Raw genomic sequence first — 20,364 nt, 5'->3', positions numbered from 1 at the left:
GAAAGGTGCCGGAGATAACGTTAGGATATAGTTAGAACAATACTCTACAACTTTGCCGAAGACACTACGGGGCCTAAATTGCGTTTCGAAGTTATTCAACAATTTTAGTTAAAAAATCACGAAAAAAACACGATATTTTTACGTTTTTACGTATAAAAGTAATGTAATTTAACATTATTTTACGTGACTAACTTAATTAGCTATTACTTCTTTGTGTAACGAACATTTCGTCCACACATCGTTTTTATGTAGTACATAATTCGTTTTCATTGACTAATTATCAAAAGTACAGGGGATAGACAAAATGATCGGGACAGGCAAAATTTTCACTTTTCAAAAAATGTCCAATTAGCTGTAACTTTTCGAAAAGTGCATCAAATATTCTCAAATTTTCACTGTGAGTTGATCAGCAAGTTGTGTATCAGTGGACAAAATTTGGAAAAGATCGGGCTATTATGCACGAAGTTACAAGCATTTCAGAAAAAGGTAGAATTATCCGATAGCCAACTTTAAGCTGTTATATCTGCGGATTGAATGAACCGAATGCAATGAAATTTTGTCCATTTATGACTTATATAATGAGCTCTGAAAAACGTTCGACTAAACTTGAAAATATTAACAAGAGAAAAAGCTATAGCGATTTCATTAATTTTATGATTTTTTAGTAAATTGGTCTATTTTTAATATGCATCCCATTACTTTTTTGCCGCCTATGTTGATATTTTCTTTCAAAACATATCTGTATTCAAGACAATCGGAGGGAAGTGAACTATAATTAGCATCTTGAATTTAGAAACGATGCTGAAATTTAATAAAATTTGGTGTTTTATTAGAAAAATAATCTAATCGTTATAATTTTCTTCCGTGTTAAAAATTTTATGGTATGTCAAAAGGTTTTCAAAGCTCATTATATAAGTCATAAATGGTCAACATTTCATTGCATTCGGTTCATTGAATCCGGAGATATAACAGCTCAAAGTTGGCTATCGAATGATTCTATCTTCTATCCACTGATGCACAAATAGTTGATGAACTTACAGTAAAAATTTGAGAATATTTGATGCACTTTTCGAAAAGTTACAACTAAATGAAAATTTTTTGGGAAGGGAAAATTTTGCCTGTCCCGATCATTTTGTCTATCCCCTGTATGTCACGTTGATACTAAAAATCGCACAGAGTTACCAGCACGAGTTAAAACAAAGTTACCCATGATTAAGACGTCATGCCATCGTATTCTAAAGTCTTTCGATTTAAGTATCAGAAATGGTGCAGATGATAGAGCTCGAGCCTGCGGATCAGAAGGTCCCAGGTTCAAGCTCAAATACATGATAAACTATTTTCCTTTCTTTGTAGCTGTTAGGATGATGAATCTGCCATGACTTACACGCAATCTCCCAAATAATAATGATCGGGACCTGCCAATTAAGCCCATTAAAGTCGACGAGATCAGCTGGGCGAAATATTGGGCATCTGTTTGATAACGGTCAATTTAGCTAAAACAATTCAATACGATGATGGAACTGCTTCTGGATGCAACACTTTTTGTTTTTTCTGGATGTAACTGTGGGTGGAGCTTACTTGTATCTATCTACCCACAAATCAACTCATCTACACGGTGAAGGGAAACTTAATTTTTACTATGCACTCTACGGTTTTGAAACAAGGCTATGATGCCAAATTGCAATAAGATGCAGTGCGTAGTTTCAATAACTTATAGCTGGATCGAGACGCAAAAAAAAATCCTATTCCAGGAATCAAACCTTGAATCTTCGAATCGACAATCTCATGCTCAACCATTTGCACCAATTTGAAACTGATGCAGATGAGACAAAGAAGTGTAATGACGTTTTAATCATGAGTAACTTTGTTTTATTTTGTGCTGGCAACTCTGTACACTTTTTAGTATCAACGTGGCAAACTTTTGATAATTAGTTAAAGAAATCGAATTCCTATACTAAAATGTTGTATGGACGAAATGTTCGTAACATATAGGAGCAATAGTTCATTAAATTAGTCACGTAAAACAATGTAAAATTACATTACTTTTACATGAAAAATCGTAAAAATATTGTATTTTTTTGTGATTTTTTAACGAAAATTGTTGAATAACTTTGAAATACGCAATTTAAACACCGTAGTGTCTTCGGCAAAGTTGTAGAGTATTGTTCTAACTATATTAACTATATTAACTATTAGAGTATTGTTCTAACTTTTCGGTGAAATTTTCTGGATATTGGAGTACATTTTCGTGAAAATGCTCGAAAAAACACAAAATCTATTTGATACACCTCTAAACCCTTATCAATTTGGCTCATTTTTGGATGTGACACGGGTAGGTCAAAAAAAGTGAACAAGTCTAATGTACATAGGTCGCGAATTTTCATTTCAAATATATAATTGTTACCAGAAATTTTATTCGAATCATTTCTTAGGTAGGTTTCGAAAGCCATCATTAGAGTAAACCATAAGCAAAAACTAGAAGAATTCACTTTAGAATCTACCAGAATAACCAATGAAATGTTAAGAGTGATCCATCATGTGTTTCTCGATGCATTTCTCTAGAAAACATTAGTATACTGCAAAAGTCTCGAAAAAATGTGTTACAATTGTAATGTTTTAATTGGTCTAACCGATAATTCTATTATTGAGATCCTGTTAGTGGATACCTGTAATTGAAATAAAATCTTGTTGAGTACTGTTCCTTTTAATTAAAGGATTTAATAAAATTCTTAGTGGAATTGAAAAGAACTGTAACACGATTAAGTATGGGAATATATTTTACATCATGCATGACTATGTATGTGCATCATGTTTATGTTATACATATTCTTGAACAAAATTGAGCAAAACAGAACGAACTATGAACATTTACGAAACTCGTTATCTTCAACAAGATGTTTTATCAGTGTTTTTAAAGGGGTTCTTCAAATCCCGAGAAGTTTGAACTCAAGTACTCAAATAAGAGTGGCGGGAAATTGAAAACCAATTACAAAAATATATTTTATGCAAAAAGTACAACTCTGGAATGGTCTATTTTCAAATATAGTGATCTAAATTCGTATGAATTGGATACATTTTTATTGTCAAATAAGTAGCATCAGACAGAACTCGGTTTTGAAGGAATTCAATGCCGAATTTGTGGAAAATTTTCAAAATAGCTCCTAGTAATAAGCAATGTTTGAAATTCCTCCAGGAAGCTTCTCTGAAATATTTTCAAACAATGTGTGACGACCATGGATGGGATCATTCATTTGCAATCATTTATATTCACTTGCTGTTAACTCGCTTCAGAAACATCGCAGTAAAAATCAATGTTTGGAACACTTTTTCATTTTTGTTTTGCCCGAAACTTTGTACCGTATTACTCCGTTAATACGACACCGACTGTTGTCGAATAGCCGGGCTAAACTTTTAATTCGACAAACTGGTCTATTTTTGTTTTTATTTTGATTCCCGGATTTGTTATGAAACATAATTTCATCAAATATTGCTGTGGCGCGAATGAAAAGCTTGTTCTTTCTACGATTGCTGCCATCCTCAAATCATCCCCGTTGGTCTCTAGGCGGTTTGGGTGTTCAATAGCACCAACTCAGAACTTCCGATATTAGCGACTGCAAGAGGAGTTGCTGCGGGTGCGAGTATAAGCGCAATATCAAACCGTTTTGCATTTACAGTGTACATCGCTGTGACATTTGAACACTTTTTAATTCGACATGTGTCGAATAAGCGGGGTACGAATTAAAAAGTGTCGTATTAAAACGTGTCGATCCCACGAAGTAAGACGGTAGAAGAATATATTAGCGTGGAATCAATAGTTTAGTCAACAGAAGGCAGCAAACGCAACTCTCCACGGCGTGAATGTAATACATATACTTTCATCGCGTGGAGAGTTGCCTTCACAACTCGCTCACGACTTCGGTATACGTGTGCGATCCCATTGTTATTCGGCAAACTTTCAGATAAAACTACAAGGTTAAATTCATCCATACATGGTTTTTCGATAGCATGCTTCTGAACTGAGATTATAGCAAGTGAATGTAACACTTTGCAAATGAATGGTCCCATCCCTAGTGACGACTTTCATCCGAAAAGTGTTGTAAGATTCATCTTAAACTTCTTGTTTTTGATTGCAATTTCCAATAAGGAAAAAACGCATATGAATTTGTTAGCATAGTAAGCCTTGCTTTTTATATGTAGAAATAAATCATTCTTTGTTCGCTCCTCTAACTGATCAGTCGAGTTTACTCTGCTATCAGGTTATGGGCCGTAGTACGAGTAACCATAGAAACGGCCGATCAACAAGCCGAAGAACATTTTTTTCGCTTCAAGATTTTTTCACGCTCGAGATATAGAAGATGTTTCAAGACGGAAGAAATAAAACCAGGCGTTCCGGAGGCGGTGGTAACCAAAACGGAAGCGGGAACCAAGCCAGAAGCGGACACGATGGTAACGGAAGACGAAGTGAAGAAGCTCGCGGAAGCGGTGGACACCAACCCGGCGGAGGACAAGCGGATGTTGCTCCGAGGCTTCCAGGCGGTGGTATGTCTCTCATACCGGTGGAAAAATTGAAAGGACGCGAAAACTACGTTTCGTGGGCGTTTGCCATGAGGATGGTAATGATCCGCGAAGGAACGTGGCGAACGGTGGACCCTCCAGAGGGTACCGAGGTGAATGCGGATCTGTCGGAGCGAGCTCTCGCGACTATTTGCCTCAGCATCGAACCGTATAATTACAGCCTGGTTCAGAAGGCAAAGACGGCGCAGGAAGCATGGACAAGTTTGAAGACGGCATTCCAGGAGTGCGGCAGGACACGGAAGATCAACCTGCTACGCAAACTGACACGATTGGAACTGGAAGATTGTTCGTCGGTGGAAGAGTACGTGGACGAGATAATGTCCACAAGCCACAAGCTCGAAGAAATCGGGTTCAAGTTGGACGACGAGTGGCTTTCGCTGATCCTGCTGATGGGTTTACCGAGGCGGTATGAACCCATGATCATGGGGCTTGACGCGTCTGGAGTCCAATTAACGGCGGATGTAGTCAAGTCGAAGATCCTGCAAGACGTGACGTGTGAAAGAGACGAAAGATCAGGACATTCTGCCGGAGCGTTGCTGGCACGCAACAAGAAAAACAAGAAGGAGAAGTCAAACCTACGCTGCTTCAAGTGCGAGAAGGTAGGTCATTTCGCATCCGATTGTCCACAGAAGTCGAAGGCCGTCGGAGGCTCTGGTCGTCACAAGCAGGCGGCGTTACTGGCACTGCATAAGCCGGTGCAGCAGACGGAGAGCTGGATCCTAGATTCTGGAGCAGGACGTCACATGTGCCGATCGCAGTCGGCCCTCCACGAGGTTAAGAAGTCATCCGAATCCATTTACGTGGCCAATGCAGCGGAGATCCCAGTGGCGGCAGTTGGAAGCGTGATGCTTACCGCCAGTGTAGAAGGTACGTACACCGATCTCGATATCGCTAACGTTTTATGTGTTCCAGATCTCGCACTGAACCTCTTGTCTGTGAGCGAGATTTGCAAGAAAGGGTATCGGGTCACGTTTACCTCCAAAGCGTGTGAAGTTGAACACGAGTCAACAGGCGACGTCATTGCCACAGCGAAACAGATGGATGGTCTGTACAAGCTGGATCTTGTTGAGCGGAATGAATCGTTTGTTGCACAACCGTGTGGCAACCTGGAACTGTGGCATCGGCGGTTGGCGCACCTCAACATCGACAGCGTCAAGCGGTTGACCACGATGGCTAGTGGTATCGAAGTCCACGGATCGACGATGCCGAGTTGTGTGTCATGTGCCGAAGGGAAGCATCGAAAGCAACCATTCAAATCGAGTGGAGCTCGGGCGAAGGATGTGCTGGAGTTAATCCACTCAGACCTGTGTGGACCGATGGAGAAGTCGTCTCACGGCGGCAGCAAGTACTGGATCACCTTCATCGACGATGCTACCAAGATGACGTTTGCGTACTTTCTGAAATCAAAGGCCGATGCGTTCAGTGCATTTCAAGAATTTATGGCCCACGTCGAAAATCAATCTGGAAAGAAAATCAAATGCTTGAGAACTGATAATGGATTGGAGTATCTAGGCCAGCAGTTTCAAGATTTCCTGAAGAAGAGCGGAATACGGCACGAGCGGACAGTACCGTACAACCCGCAGCAAAATGGTTCGTCAGAGCGGATGAATCGTACGATTGAGGAGAAGGCACGATGTTTGCTGGCAGACTCGGGGCTCGATAAACGTTTTTGGGCAGAGGCTGCATCCACGGCAGTGTACCTTGCCAATCGATCTCCGATCAAGGGCAGCCCGGCAACACCATTGGAAATGTTTTTCGGTAAGCGACCGAATCTATCCCATCTTCGAGTTTTTGGGTCTAAAGTGATGGCATACGTACCCAAGGAGAAGAGGAAGAAGTGGGACGCAAAATCCATTCCCTGCGTTCTGGTTGGCTACGCGGAATATACCAAGGGGTACAGAGTGTTTAATCCGGTGACAAAACAAGTTTTCGTTAGCCGGGACATCATTATACTATCGGAGGCCTGCCAAGCCGGCCATGCTGAAGCGGAAGTGGCACCCTATTGTGAAGATACCGGTGCGATCGTCCAGAGTGATGAAGCGAACGACTCGGTTCAGACCGAACCAGCTGAGGTCGTCGAAGACACGGATACGGAACTGGAGCCGGAAGCAGTTGAAGATTTGGAAGCAAGTTGTTTGGGGGAAGAAGCAGTTCAACCGTCTGCGCTCCCTCCGCATCCAACTCGAGACAGTGTTCATCCTACTCCGAGGCGCAGCGAGAGGGAGCGCCATCGACCAGGCAAGTATTCTGATTATAAGGTCACATACAGTGTCCTGCCTCAGAAACTTGTCTCTTCACAGGATTGTGGCAGCCAAGCGGGACGATGCCAGCGGCTTTCAAGAAGCATCGCGCTCCCGTCACATCCCAAAGAAGAAGATGTTGGTCTGCAACAAATTTCTGAGCACAGTGACTGGGAGCGCTCAGTCACAGGCAAGTATCCTTTCGCATCCGTAACAAACAGCAAACTTTCCGAGGCATGTTGTCCACAGAGTCGAGATGAGCCAGAAACCGTTGAAGAAGCGTTGGACCGACCTGACGGTGATCGATGGGTTAACGCGATGGAGAGCGAGATCCGTGCGTTGAGCGACAACGAAACATGGCGTCTGGTCAATCTACCTCCAGGACGGAAGGCGTTGAAGAACAAGTGGGTCTTCAAAATCAAGACGAACGCAGATGGCTCCATCGAACGGTATAAGGCGCGACTTGTGATCAAGGGCTATTCGCAAGTCAAGGGCGTGGACTACCAGGACACATACTCCCCCGTCGTCCGTTATGCAACAGTGCGTTACCTCCTTGCATTGGCGGCGAAGCTGGACCTCGAAGTGCACCAAATGGACGCGGTGACTGCATTTCTGCAGGGCGACTTAGATGACGAGGAGATATTTATGGAACAGCCAGAAGGGTTCCGTGATGACAGGGCACCAACGAAAGTCTGCAAGCTGCAGAAAGCTCTGTACGGACTGAAGCAAGCCAGCAGAGTATGGAACCGGAAGTTGGACACGAAACTCAAGCAGATGGGGTTCAAGCGGTCGAAGTTCGATAGCTGCGTTTACCATCGGATCGTTGCAGGAAAGCTCGTCATTATAGCAATATACGTGGACGATTTCCTCATTCTTTCGAACGATCAGCGGTTGGTGGCCAGTATTAAGCAGCAGCTAAGCGCCGAATTCAAGATGAAGGACTTGGGACCAGTTAAACAGGTGTTAGGGCTGCGGGTGACCAGATCGGACGGCGCCGTGGCAATCGACCAGGAACACTATATCGACCAGCTGTTGAAGAAGTTCAACATGATCGACTGTAATAATGCTCCTACTCCTCTGGATGTGAACCAGCGGCTCACGAAGGAAATGTGTCCTGCAAATGAAGAAGAAAAGGAGAAGATGAAAGATGTTCCATTCCGAGAGTTAGTCGGTGGACTTCAATTCGTTGCGCAGTGTACAAGACCGGACATTAGCCATGCGGTAAGTTTGGTCAGCAGTTATTGCAGTAATCCTGGTTCCGCACACTGGACGGCGGCTAAGCGGATACTGCGGTACCTAAGGGGTACGAAGCACGAAAAGCTTACGTACACACGAGCCGGGGACACGAGACTCTACGGCTACAGCGACGCAGATTGGGGAAACGATCCCGATACACGACGGTCGGTCAGCGGATATGTTTTTCTACAGAACGGTGGAGCTGTTAGCTGGAACTCGAAGCGACAATCTACCGTTGCACTATCGACCACCGAGGCAGAATACATGGCTCTGTCAACTGCAACGCAAGAGGCCATGTGGTGGAAAGGTTTCTTATTCGATCTCCATGGAACGAACGATGCTTTGGTGATTCATTGTGACAACAAGAGCGCTATCAACTTGGCGGAGCGTGAAGTTGGCTACTCAGCACGTAGCAAGCACATCGACATCAGGCACCACTATGTCCGGGAACAGGTCGAAGCTAAAACCATCAAGTTGGAATACGTGGCGTCAGATCTTCAGGCGGCGGACATCCTTACAAAACCATTAGCGGGTCCGAAGCACATTGAAGATAAGACGAAACTTGGGGTTTACGAATTTAGGCTTAAGGGGGGATGTTAGCATAGTAAGCCTTGCTTTTTATATGTAGAAATAAATCATTCTTTGTTCGCTCCTCTAACTGATCAGTCGAGTTTACTCTGCTATCAGAATTAAAAACAAAACATTCTCATCAAGTAAGTAAAATCCCCTGTTTTTTTATAATTTTGACAAAAAACAATCATGAATCAACATAAACATAAATAATTCTGTAAACTTCAGTCTATCTCGAAACAGGTAAACCCTAGAAACAAAAAAATCTTGAAATGTTTTGATCAATCAATTGACATTTTGGACATGTATTTCAATACTTTTGATATCCCTCAGTTATTTAAAAAATCGCCCACCTTTTCAGTATTTTCTCCCCCCAATTTTGATTTTTTTTCATTTCATTTTGTGTTATACAACTGGTCTTCCAGGAACATTTTTTTGTAATGATTTTTGTTATTTTGCCGCTCATGACAGACAAGTTTATAACATGATATATTATGTTAATAATACAAAAATAACTCTTTCCGTTTCTCAGTTATTTTGCCAAAATAACATATTTAATTATGCTGTAGACACAGACAAACAGACATAACACTTCGAACATTTTTCGATTTAAATCATAGTCACGGAAACATATTCGCCCAATGCTGAAAGGACTATGTTTGGCCGACCATCAACTAGGTGGCGGTAGTGAGCAAACGTCAAACTCGAACAAAAACTATGCGAGCGCCACGGTTGGGCAGTTGGCCAACTATCGAATTTTGAAAAATGCCGTTTAATCGGTGTACGATGGGAATTATCAGAGTGTTACGTCTGTTTGTCTGTGCTGTAGATATTCTCTACTGCTCGGGTCGCCTTGATTTTCGCCCCCTGGGGGGCGATTTCGCCCACTTTGGGAATCACCGGATTAAACGGTCAATTTAAAAATTTGATAGTTGGCCAACTCACCACCCGTAGCGCTCGCATCGTTTTTGTTCGAGTTTGACGTTTGCCCACTATCGCCACCTATGTAGTTGATTGTCGGCCAAACGCAGTCCTTTTAGCATTGGGCGAATGTGTTTCCGTGACTCTAATTTGAATCGGAAAATGTTAGAAGTGTTACGTCTGTTTGTCTGTGAAATAACGTTGAAATGTGAATTTTGAAAAGAAAAAAAGGCAAGTGAGGCCTTCCATCCAGCTAACAGACAGTTCTTCTTCATCTATCTTCAACAAAGTATGAAGTAGGTATTCCAAGAAGCTGCTCACTACCCGTATTTGAAAAATTTAACCGGGAGTTCTACAGCTCTTTAAAAGCCCATTTTACCTCATCTAGCGTTGGAGGTTCCACAGCTTGTCCATTAGAGTGGGTCATCGTTCATATGGAAAAATGTAAAATTCAATGGTCTCCCATTAGATCAAAGCTTCTTTGATCCCATTTCAGGGTCCAAATAAGTTTGCAAAATTTGGGCACGATCGGTTATGTCTACGTTTTGCGCATCGCTTTTGAAGTTTGTATGGGGTTTTACATGGGAAAACACATTTTTTTACATTTCTCTTATAACAAGCTCGAATTTTTCTAAAACCATGTAACCGATAAAGTGAACATAGCCTAGGGTGTCCTGAAAAACTTTGTCGAAGACCGCGAAGGGATCTGATGCCTGTAAAAAAAGTTATAGCGTTGGCATTGCTTGGCGAAACAGTATGATTTTGTTGCTATTGTTATTCCTTTACATGTTAAAACATGAACACATGCATGCGGTTCGTTGGTTATAACTATGTTCACAAGCATCGGATCGCTTTGCGGTCTTCAACAAAGTTTTTCAGAACATGCTAGGCTATCATTTTATAGCATTGGTTAAAAAGTTTCAAACTTTTTCAACTTATGACAGTAATGCAAAAAAGTATGTTTTCTCATACAAAATCTCATACAAATTTCAATTGCAATGCGCAAAGTGTGGACGCAACCGATCGTGCTTAAATTTTGCACAGATACTCAGGACCCGAAACGGAACCAAAAAAGCTTTGATCTGAGAAAACGGTTCCGATGACCCACACTATTGTCCATCGTCACTGATACTGAAGCGCTCTCATCATTCAACAAAGACTCGAAGTGCTCTCTCCGTGTGGTAGCTACCATAGTTTCATCCGTCAGCAAATTACCTTCACGGTTATTGCACATGGCAGAAGACGACACAGTTTTTTTTCACAAGCTATTGGCAGTTTCGTAAAATATTTGCATGTCATTTTCCTTCATACTGTTTTGCGCCTCAGTAATGACATTCTCTTCATACGACTGCTTCTTTCTGCGGTTAATTCTTTTCTCGGCTGCTCTCGCTTACTTGCATTATCCTCTATTTTTCCGAATGCCAGACATTAACATTCGACTCTGGCAACGTTCTTCTCATCTGTTACCTCCTGAGTTCTGATATTCCGCCTCAAACCACCTAAACTGCGCCATAGCAAATCGACCTCGGACTCGACTGTATTACTTTCTGAAACTAATTCATTATATTAATTTAGGAAGACTGTTCCACCTATTAGGCGGAGTGCGCGCAAATTCATCCTACTGAAAACATGCGCTGTTTGTACCTCTCCTCTAACGTCCAATATCCATTTATGTTTGATTTGTTTACTTAGTTCGGTTATCGCAATGAATTCCATTTCACTGATGCTCTGAAGCCATCAAAATCATAGTACTTAGCTGTATGATAAACATTATACGTTAAACTCTTCGAAATTCCCAATACACTGAAGTTTTTTTTTACGACGGTAATGGTCCCGCGTAAAAAAAACCGCGTAAAAAAAACCGCGTTATTTCAAGACCCGTCGTAAAAAAAACCGCGTTATTTCAAAAAACGTCGTAAAAAAAGTCAAGTCACGTTAGATGTGGTGCTGACTATTTTACGCGTGTTTTTGAAAAAACGCGAATTTTTTTTACGACGGTTTTTGAAATAACGCGGTTTTTTTTACGACGGGTCTTGAAATAACGCGGTTTTTTTAGGACGGACCGCGTAAAAAAAAAAACCGCGTAAAAAAAAACTTCAGTGTATATCATTTCCTTAAGATTCACGTTCACTATTATTTTATTAGTTTAATTCAAGTATAGTTTACAAGTCATAAAAAACATCATTTAGTAAAAGTAACTAGTATTTTTTCGAAACAAAACAATTAATATTTTATAGAGAGATATGAAAAAAACACAGAAGCTTCATCATGGTTTTGTACCGGTTTTTTTAAACAATGCTTAAACCGAAATGAATATTAAGTTGATGGAAAAAGTATGTTTCAACTCTCCTGTTTCTTTTATTCCAAATCCATTGAAAAATGAAAAACTTCGGCTGGTCCAAAGTGAACAAGTTTGTTTTAAAAGAAAAAACACACGTTCTTGATACCCCACTTAAATTATAAATTGTAAGAAGAGATCACGTTTCACCAAGTAAAATAAACTAAGCAAAACCAGAAACAAAATATCAATGTGATTAGCAGACAATCTTCTCGGTAATTAAAATAAACAGAAAACCTGTGTATCGTAATGAAACCAAACCAAAACGATGACCTAATTGTGACCGTGAACCAGTGTTGTTTGTACTATCATAGGGCACTAAGTAGCTACCGATAACTGAAGAGAAAAATATCCGTCGTGTTTTCTACAACAAACCAGTTTCAAAATTTTGCACAACCCATTAGCAAAAGATACACTTCACCACTTGTTAGGAAACACTTTTTAAGCTCGAAATACGAAACCCTTTTAAATGTTCTCGTTTTCTCGAAAGTCTTTACCTCTCGTTACAGACACAGTTTGAACAACGTTTCATATCTTTCCAACTCTCTAGCAGAAGTTTATCATTCAGAACAAAACTAAATGGTGATAGTTAAGACAGATAGAGCGAAATTACTCTTTTGCAAACAGTAATTGTTGAAATGTTAGAGCCGTAGTATGTTAACAAAAACCAAATGAAAAGAGCAAATACATTTACATATATATTTCAAAGAGAAAGTAAAAATGAGAACTGACTTTTAGCTGACGTGATGTTTAAGTGATAACAGAATCCAATTGGTGTTAAATAAAGAAGACAAACTAAATTAGTTCCAACCAGTCGCAGAAAAATATCAAGAAATGCATATGTCAATCAGTCCATGTACAAGCTGTTTATCGATGAAATCGATGTCATTCTCAGAAGAAAAACGAATTCACATTTACATAAGCAGATAGGCCATTTACGATGATTGTCAAACCTTCATAGCCATCTATGCCACTAATGGCACGGAAGTACCTTTTCTGCCTAAATATTCTAGTAATGAATCAACCATCTTAGCAAACCCACCAACAAAATGACAGCTGGCTGTCAGTTGTGTATCATTAGGACGTTCCATATTTGACAATCCATCACGATAGATATCAGCAAATGAGAGTTTCACCCCACCTTACCTTAATGAAAACTTGTAGCGTTCCAACGTAATGTAATATGTTTGTAACCCAGTTTATACCACACAAACACTTAATCGAAAATTTTAGATTCATTTTCACGCTTATTAATTTCATAAAAAAGCAACTATTATAACAAAAAGATCATTGAAAAATACGGAAAACTGTAAGAAAAAACTCCAATTTAAGACAATTGAAATAATAGCAAAAGAAGAAAACATACAAATCGTGTAAAGAAAATCAAACAAAAGTAAAGACACTCGGAAGTCAAGCTTTCCAAAAGCTTCTATTCCGAACTATACCCTCTGAACAAGATTGATCGCACTTCCTCGACATAATTTTGCCTGCATTCTGTTTGGTAAAAAAACAACACTGTACAAAAAGTATCAAAAAAGCATCAACACGTATTATAACATTGAAAGCTGTTTCCTTTTTTTTTTTTTTTTTTTTTTTTTTTTTTTTAAGGTTTCTAGCGGCACGCCGAGGGACGTAGAAACCTCTCCTATCGCTGTGCGCACAATCGAACCGTGTCTGTATGGGGGAGCACGATGCGTCTGCGCGCGCAACGTTAGTTCACTAGGCCTTTGGATAGAAAAGAATGCGTATTCCTTCAGAAGCAGTTCACCAGCCGTGCATGGCGCATGTCGTCCAGTAAGACACTGTTGCGTACTGACTCAGAAGGGTACGGTAGAAGGTGTGAAAGTTTTGGTTTGGTTGTATGTCCATTCTGTAGTGTTTTGTATTGTCCGAGTCTTAGCAAAGACGTCCTCACAAGCAAAGGTCCCCTTGACGACCCTCAGCAATCCTGCGCATGCACTCAAACACCCCCAGCGATTCTCGAGTAGAACAAACTTTGCTTTACTCGACGACCGCAGAAGCCTCCGCCTGCGTGCCGGACCACCGAAAATCACCGAGATAGGCCAATGCCCTCAAGAACTTCTTCGCGCCTATCAAGATTTAACGTAAGTTTGTTCTTTGTTAAGTTAGTTTTCCTTTGTGCTGATGTTTGTTGGGAAGAGAAAATAAAGGGTGGGGTGCTTTGTTGTCCTGCTTTGCTCAATTTTTCATTTGCCCTGTCATTATGATCTTTGGTGAGTCTGGCATTTAGTTGTTATGTTCGTACAAAAGTCAGTATGAATGCCTTCGCTTTCATACAGTACTGTTCTTGATGGAGAGTCATTTGTCGTCCACAAGCATAGGTCATGTCAAAGTATTGCACTGTTATATCACTGCATACGTAGATGTATAAGAGTTTAATCTGTCACGCTGTTGTCCTCGCCGAGATATTGGTCAATGTTTGTCCAGTTCGTGAAGTCAAAACACGTCAGAAATGCGTCGAGCGTGGCCGGTGGATACATTTTAAGTTGATTCGCAGCTAGGAAACCGAATAGTTTTGTTCTTACCTTAAGTGATTGCATGGTTTTACTCACAGGTCCTCTGCATTGTTTCTCAGTGCTTTTTATTCCACATTATGCTAGAATTAGAGATGTTTATTATTAGTTGCTGGTATTTTATAGTTTAGTTAGTAATTATGCAATATATCTTACTTCGTATTTTAAGAGCTTAAAACCTATTAGAAAAATATTAAAGCAGAGATGATTAATTATTAATATGGTTAGTCAGAAAATCCAGCAAAATCTGCTTCGTCGTCACTGAATCCATCAAACTCTGAGGGCAGCAGTGATCCGTCCGAGTTGCTTCCTTCCGATTCATCGCTCATTTCGTATTCAGATTCGACCATTGTGTTATATAGAGATTTTGTTGCTAACTTCATTTTTGTTTTGTCTGTTGCCGTCTCATGCCATTCTTCCAGGGGAATACCGCTGCGCTCTATGTCTTGCCATATGCAGTTCCGCCACGAGTAGGCCGGCTTTCCCCTCTTTTTCGGTGCAGGAATTTTGTACTCCAGTGCAGTTTTTAGTATACCTCCCGAATTACTTCTGATAACATGGCCAAAGAAGTTAAGTCGCGCTGTTCTGATCTTATTGTTGATCGTTTTGTTGTCTAGCCAGTTGGGCGCGATATGAGGATTTTCATTAGCATTATCCTGGTTTGGATTGCTTTCCGGCTCGATTTGCTCGCCTGATCCCCTTTCTATACCCGTTCTTATTCCTTCTCCTTCCGATGCTTCTACTTCCCGCTCTGTGCATTCTTCCGAATCCCGTTTGCTTAGCTCCTTTAAGGCTAGAAGCATCTCGTTTTCCATTCGTCGAAGCGCATTTCTATTCCTTTTAAGGATTGTAGAAACTTCCATTCCGTATGTGGCCACCGGAGTGACCAAGCAGTGGTACAGTCGTTTCACCGTCGTCCATTTCAGTTTATGTTTCCGCAAGAACGAGCACAAATGGAAAAATGCTTTGTAAGCTTTGCTGATTCTTTCGGATGTTGTTACTCCTCTCGACAAGCTACTTGTTATGTATACTCCCAAGTATCTCAGCATGGTCACCACAGCGAGTTCATATTTACCAAACTTTTGCGTAGTGTCTGGGGCTACATTTTCCACGTCATGTGGATCTCGAAACAGCACTTTTGTTTTGTCTGTATTGATTTCCAATCCAATCGATGATAGTAACGGAATCAGCATATCCAATAGACGTTCTACTTCTTCCTCGCTTCTGCATAGGAACAAAATATCGTCCGCGTAGCACAGGATGCAGGGTAGTTCTATGTTGCCTCCATGTTCTAGCCGTATCTCCGGCCACTGCTCTCTGAGCTTTTTGAGGACATAGTCCAGCATTAGGATGAATAGTTCTGGACTTAAGGGGCATCCTTGTTTAATTCCTTTTTGCTTGTTTTGAGTGGTCGTGCGCTGCCCGAACCATTGTATCGATGTCTTCTCATTCAAGCAGGCCTTCACAATTCTGTTTATCAGGGCTCGGGACACTCCAAGTTTTTCCAGAATTAAGGCCGCTTTCGATGTGTCGATTCGATCAAATGCTTGCTTGAGGTCAATCGATACCACAATGGTTCTTTTACCCTTTCTCCATCTCTCATCAAGGATCCTTCTTAGTACAAAGATCTGGTCGGCCGCACTTCGTTTCGTCTGAAACGCCATTTGATAGCTTTGCAGCGGTTGGATTTGATCCCTTAATCGATTCAAGAGGATTTTTGCGTAAATTTTATATGCCGCTGGGCACAACGTGATGCATCTGTAGTCATCAGTGGTTTTCGCATTTGTAATTTTTGGGATTGGGATCTGAATTGTAGTTGCCCATGCATCTGGCACGTTGTTCGATCTGAAGATCTCTTTCATGATCTCGGTCAGTTTGATTAGGGCCTCCTCCGATGCGTACTTTAGGAGTTCATTATTCATGTTGTCCACTCCTGGCGCGCTGTTGTTCCGGGTTGACCAGATAATTGTTTGTACTTCTTCCAATGTCGGTTCTTGACCAGCATCTCGTCCATCGTCTTCCGGAAGTAGGCAGGGTGCTCCATTTGGGTTTGCGTACGATGTCATCTTTTGTTCCCACTGTTGGATATTGATGTAGCTCCTCTTTTTGCTTTCGCGCTGCCGTCGATGTGTTTTGATAAAACGGAAGGTTTTGGTCATTTGAGCGAGAGAGTTGTCGGTTTCGATTTCTTTTAGAAAGTTGTCCACCTTTTCCTCGAAGTGTTGTTCATACGCTCTTCGCTTTCTTTTTTCCGCTTCCTTTGCAGCTTGTTTCAGAGCTGGGTCGTTCCTGTTAGCCAAATGCTTCTGTTGCGCCAGGAAGTAGTTTTTATGTGCCTGTTGTCTTCTTGGCGTTGGTGGAGATCCTGGTGTTTGTAAGACTGCCCTTGCTGCTCCCATTACTGCTGAATCGAATGCTGCCCATTTTTCGTTGGTTGTTGCGGTGGTATTGGCGACGTTTCTCGATGATCTGTCTAGGCTCTGTTGGTACTTCAAACGGTCTTCGTCGTTTTTCAACCTCTCAAGATCGAATCTTAATCGTTTCGGAGGTCTTGTATACTTCTCTGCTTGTGACGTTTGAGTGTGTTGTGCTTCATGGTCGTGTCTTATCACACACTCAATCATTTTGTGATCGCTGTTGACTGTGGTGTCGTAAAACGCTCTGATTCGAGGTGCCTTCATGAAGTTCATGTGCGTCATCAGGATGTGGTCCAGTTGTGACATGGATTTTCCATTTGTCCACGTGATTTTTACCGAGGATGACTGGCTGAATGTTAGGTAATTCTTCATTCTTGCTCCTTGCAGGAAAGACTTGAGTTCAAATCCATTTGCGTTGCACTGTTGATGGTGCAAATTCCTTCCGATCATCGCTTTATCCACCTCGGTCAGGTCTTGGATACCAATATGCGCATTCATGTCTCCAGCCATGATCACATTATTCCTTAGTTGTTCGGGGAGTGAAATCAAATATCGGGCGATCGAACCAAATTCCTGTTTTCCGATAGCTGTTTCATTTCTTATGTAACAGGAAATGAAAATTACTTTCCGACCAAAAATATTCATTAGCAGTGAGCACGCATTATCGCTGATTTTTCGAAATCCGTTTTCCTGAAGTGACGCTTTCTCCACTACTATTGCCGTTCCTCCACCCACTCTGTCTCTCGCGTTGCTGATGTTCACGTTGAACCAATAGTAATTGGCGGTTTCTAAGGAACATTCTGCGAGGCGTGTCTCCTGTAATGTGATTACTTTATAGTGTCTTTGCTTAAAGAAGTGGTCCATTTGCATTCTTTTGTCCTCATCGCAGCAGCCCCTCGCGTTCCAGTTCAGAAATAGAACTGTGTCTTTGTCGTTGCTATTCTGAAGAGTATCAGCTGTGTGAACTTCTGAGTTGTTGATGATTTGTGATGCGTTTACGCCGACAGTCCTTTGGAAGTTGTGCATTTGCGTGTTGGGGGGAGTGAAGTTGTTGGGGTCAGTATCGTCATTATCTATTCGCTCTCTTCTTGGTTGTACTAATCGCTGAACAATGCTGTCATAGTGCACCCGATCGATCCTTCTTTCTGCTCTATAATTTCTTTCAGGCGCCGCTCGGTATGCTATTCTCAAAACGCCTCTGGCTGTGTCGCTCCTGTTGAATGCGACAACACCACCATCCTCGTAATACACATCAATTCTTCTCCTTAATATGTTTGCAGCTGCGGCAATCGATTCTTGCCCTCCCCACTCGTTGCTTTCCTCTATTCTTTTTAAAAGCGCTTCGATACGGCTTTCCACATCCTGCCCCGTATGTCCCAACATATTGACCGTATCTGCTAGGGATACACGGAATGTCTCCATGTTATTTCTGATGTGTAGTGCCACTTGCCTTCGCAGTTCCATGACTTTTTGCAAGTGGTTTGGGTCATCACATCCCGACCGATAGAACTGGCACACCAATGCAGAGAAAAGACAGTGACCATCGGACGGCATTCTTCTTACCAGGACAAATCCTCCTTCGTACTTCATATGTTCCATGTTTTCAAGATCACTGCTCTATTGTCACTTAATCATTTAACTATGTTCGGTTAGTACCTTAACGAATGTCCGGAAAGAAATTTTTGTTAGCGAAGCAGAAAAGAAGAATACCCTACTATATCCTGAGCGGCGTAGCATTTCAAGGGGGTATAGTGAGTTTATCGTCATATTATTGCTGGTGGGATAATACATTTCTAGGGGAGTAGTAATCTTTAAATATCTTGTAATGCTACGCCTGTTCCGATTTAAATAACACTATTCATAATATATAATTATATGCATTTTTCCGAGGTTTTTGAGCTTTCTCTTGGTATGAAGTCCGGTTCTCGTTCGTTTTCTGCATCTGGTGTTTGGAAGACGTTCGTCCAATTTGCTCGGTGTTTATGCTGCACATTCGTCCTGGTTGTTAGGTGATACCAGCACTTGGATGTTTTATTTTGCTCGATAGGAAGAAAGATGTAATGGAAGGAGAATAGGGGAAGAGGTATTAGTAATGGTTATTCAATACAATAATTTCGGAGTTTGTGATTAGCACTGAATTTCGTTTTCACGTTATTGGTCGGTTCGCATAAAGTGACTAAGAATTAAAATTCAGTGTGCTCACTCATTGGCTGTTCAGAATGGTTCCACGGACTTGGATAGAAAATCATTAAGCTTTGTGACGTGTCGGATGTGTTTTTTAAATTCATTCGTTTATGTAATGTACCTAAAGTACGGAAATGCGCGATCGCGGGTTAATGATTTACATCCCATCTTCAAGGGATCCCTACAAGCACAACTCATCGTTCTAGCCCTTTAGAATATCAGAGTTGATGAAGTTGTTCAAATATTACGTAACTGCATAAGAGAAGATTGGAGTTTATCAATGCTAAATACAATCGCATAACGTTACATAATCTTTCAACGCCCCCTTACTTGTTCTCCCAAGAATCCTGCCTCGACCAAGTTGGCAGAACGCTGCCCAAACCCTCTCTGAACTAAAGGGCAGGGAACATTGAAAGCTGTTTCCGCAAAAAAAATCACAAAACGGTATATCTGTAGAAACTCGTTGAGACATATTCTAAAAAAAACTTCCTGACAAACAAACTGATACCCCCTCAATCCAAAACCTTTCTCCAGTTCAACGTCGTCCTTGTCGTCGTCATAGTCATATCGTAGGGAACCGCGCACATTCACTTTTTTAATGGCATACACTTGGTAGCGACAGAGTTTATTGAGAACCTAAGAGAATATTGTTGCATACGGAAAGCAAAACAGATGGATATAGGAGTAGATCTTAACTAAATCGTATTTTTCTATCACTTTAACAAACGAGAGACCGTCCCGTCCCGCTGGGACTGGCTGATGGCAGAACAAACCACTATACTGATTAACAACACTAGATATTAAATTTATAGAAAGGAGGATTGTAAGTAGCAATCGTAGATGGATGATTACCGAGACACTCCTCTGTGAATCTATGCTCTCAAACTCAACCACCCCTCTAGCTATGGTATTCAAAATAAAACAGAAAAACCCACTGTAAAACTGTGTGTCCGCGCGCGGGAGGTGCAAGCAAGGAATTATTGGAATGAAAAACTACGCAGTACATCTTGTGTCTTTTCCGGCGGAAAGAGAGATCAACTGATACGCAGGATGACGGTAGTTGTAAAGGCTCGTATTTGACCCAAAAGACGAAGATCGTTTAGGTGAAATAAAGAATGTTTCAGATATTTTCTCTTTTCAAATTGTGAATTTGTGTCCCTGGTTTGTCTTCGAACTTCCCTGAATATGATGTTTGTAACACGTCACGATTGAAACACTCTAGAGTAAATAAAGTTTTTGTCTCTTGCCCGTCTATCCATTTGAAATTTCACAGAGTGGTTGACGAGGTTGATGACCTCGTTTATTAGGTATTGTACAAAAATTACGCAACGCTATAGGGAGAGAAGGAC

This window comes from Aedes albopictus, chromosome 2, assembly GCF_035046485.1.
Source record: "Aedes albopictus strain Foshan chromosome 2, AalbF5, whole genome shotgun sequence".
Taxonomy (NCBI): domain Eukaryota; kingdom Metazoa; phylum Arthropoda; class Insecta; order Diptera; family Culicidae; genus Aedes; species Aedes albopictus.
This window is presented reverse-complemented; position numbering follows the sequence as displayed.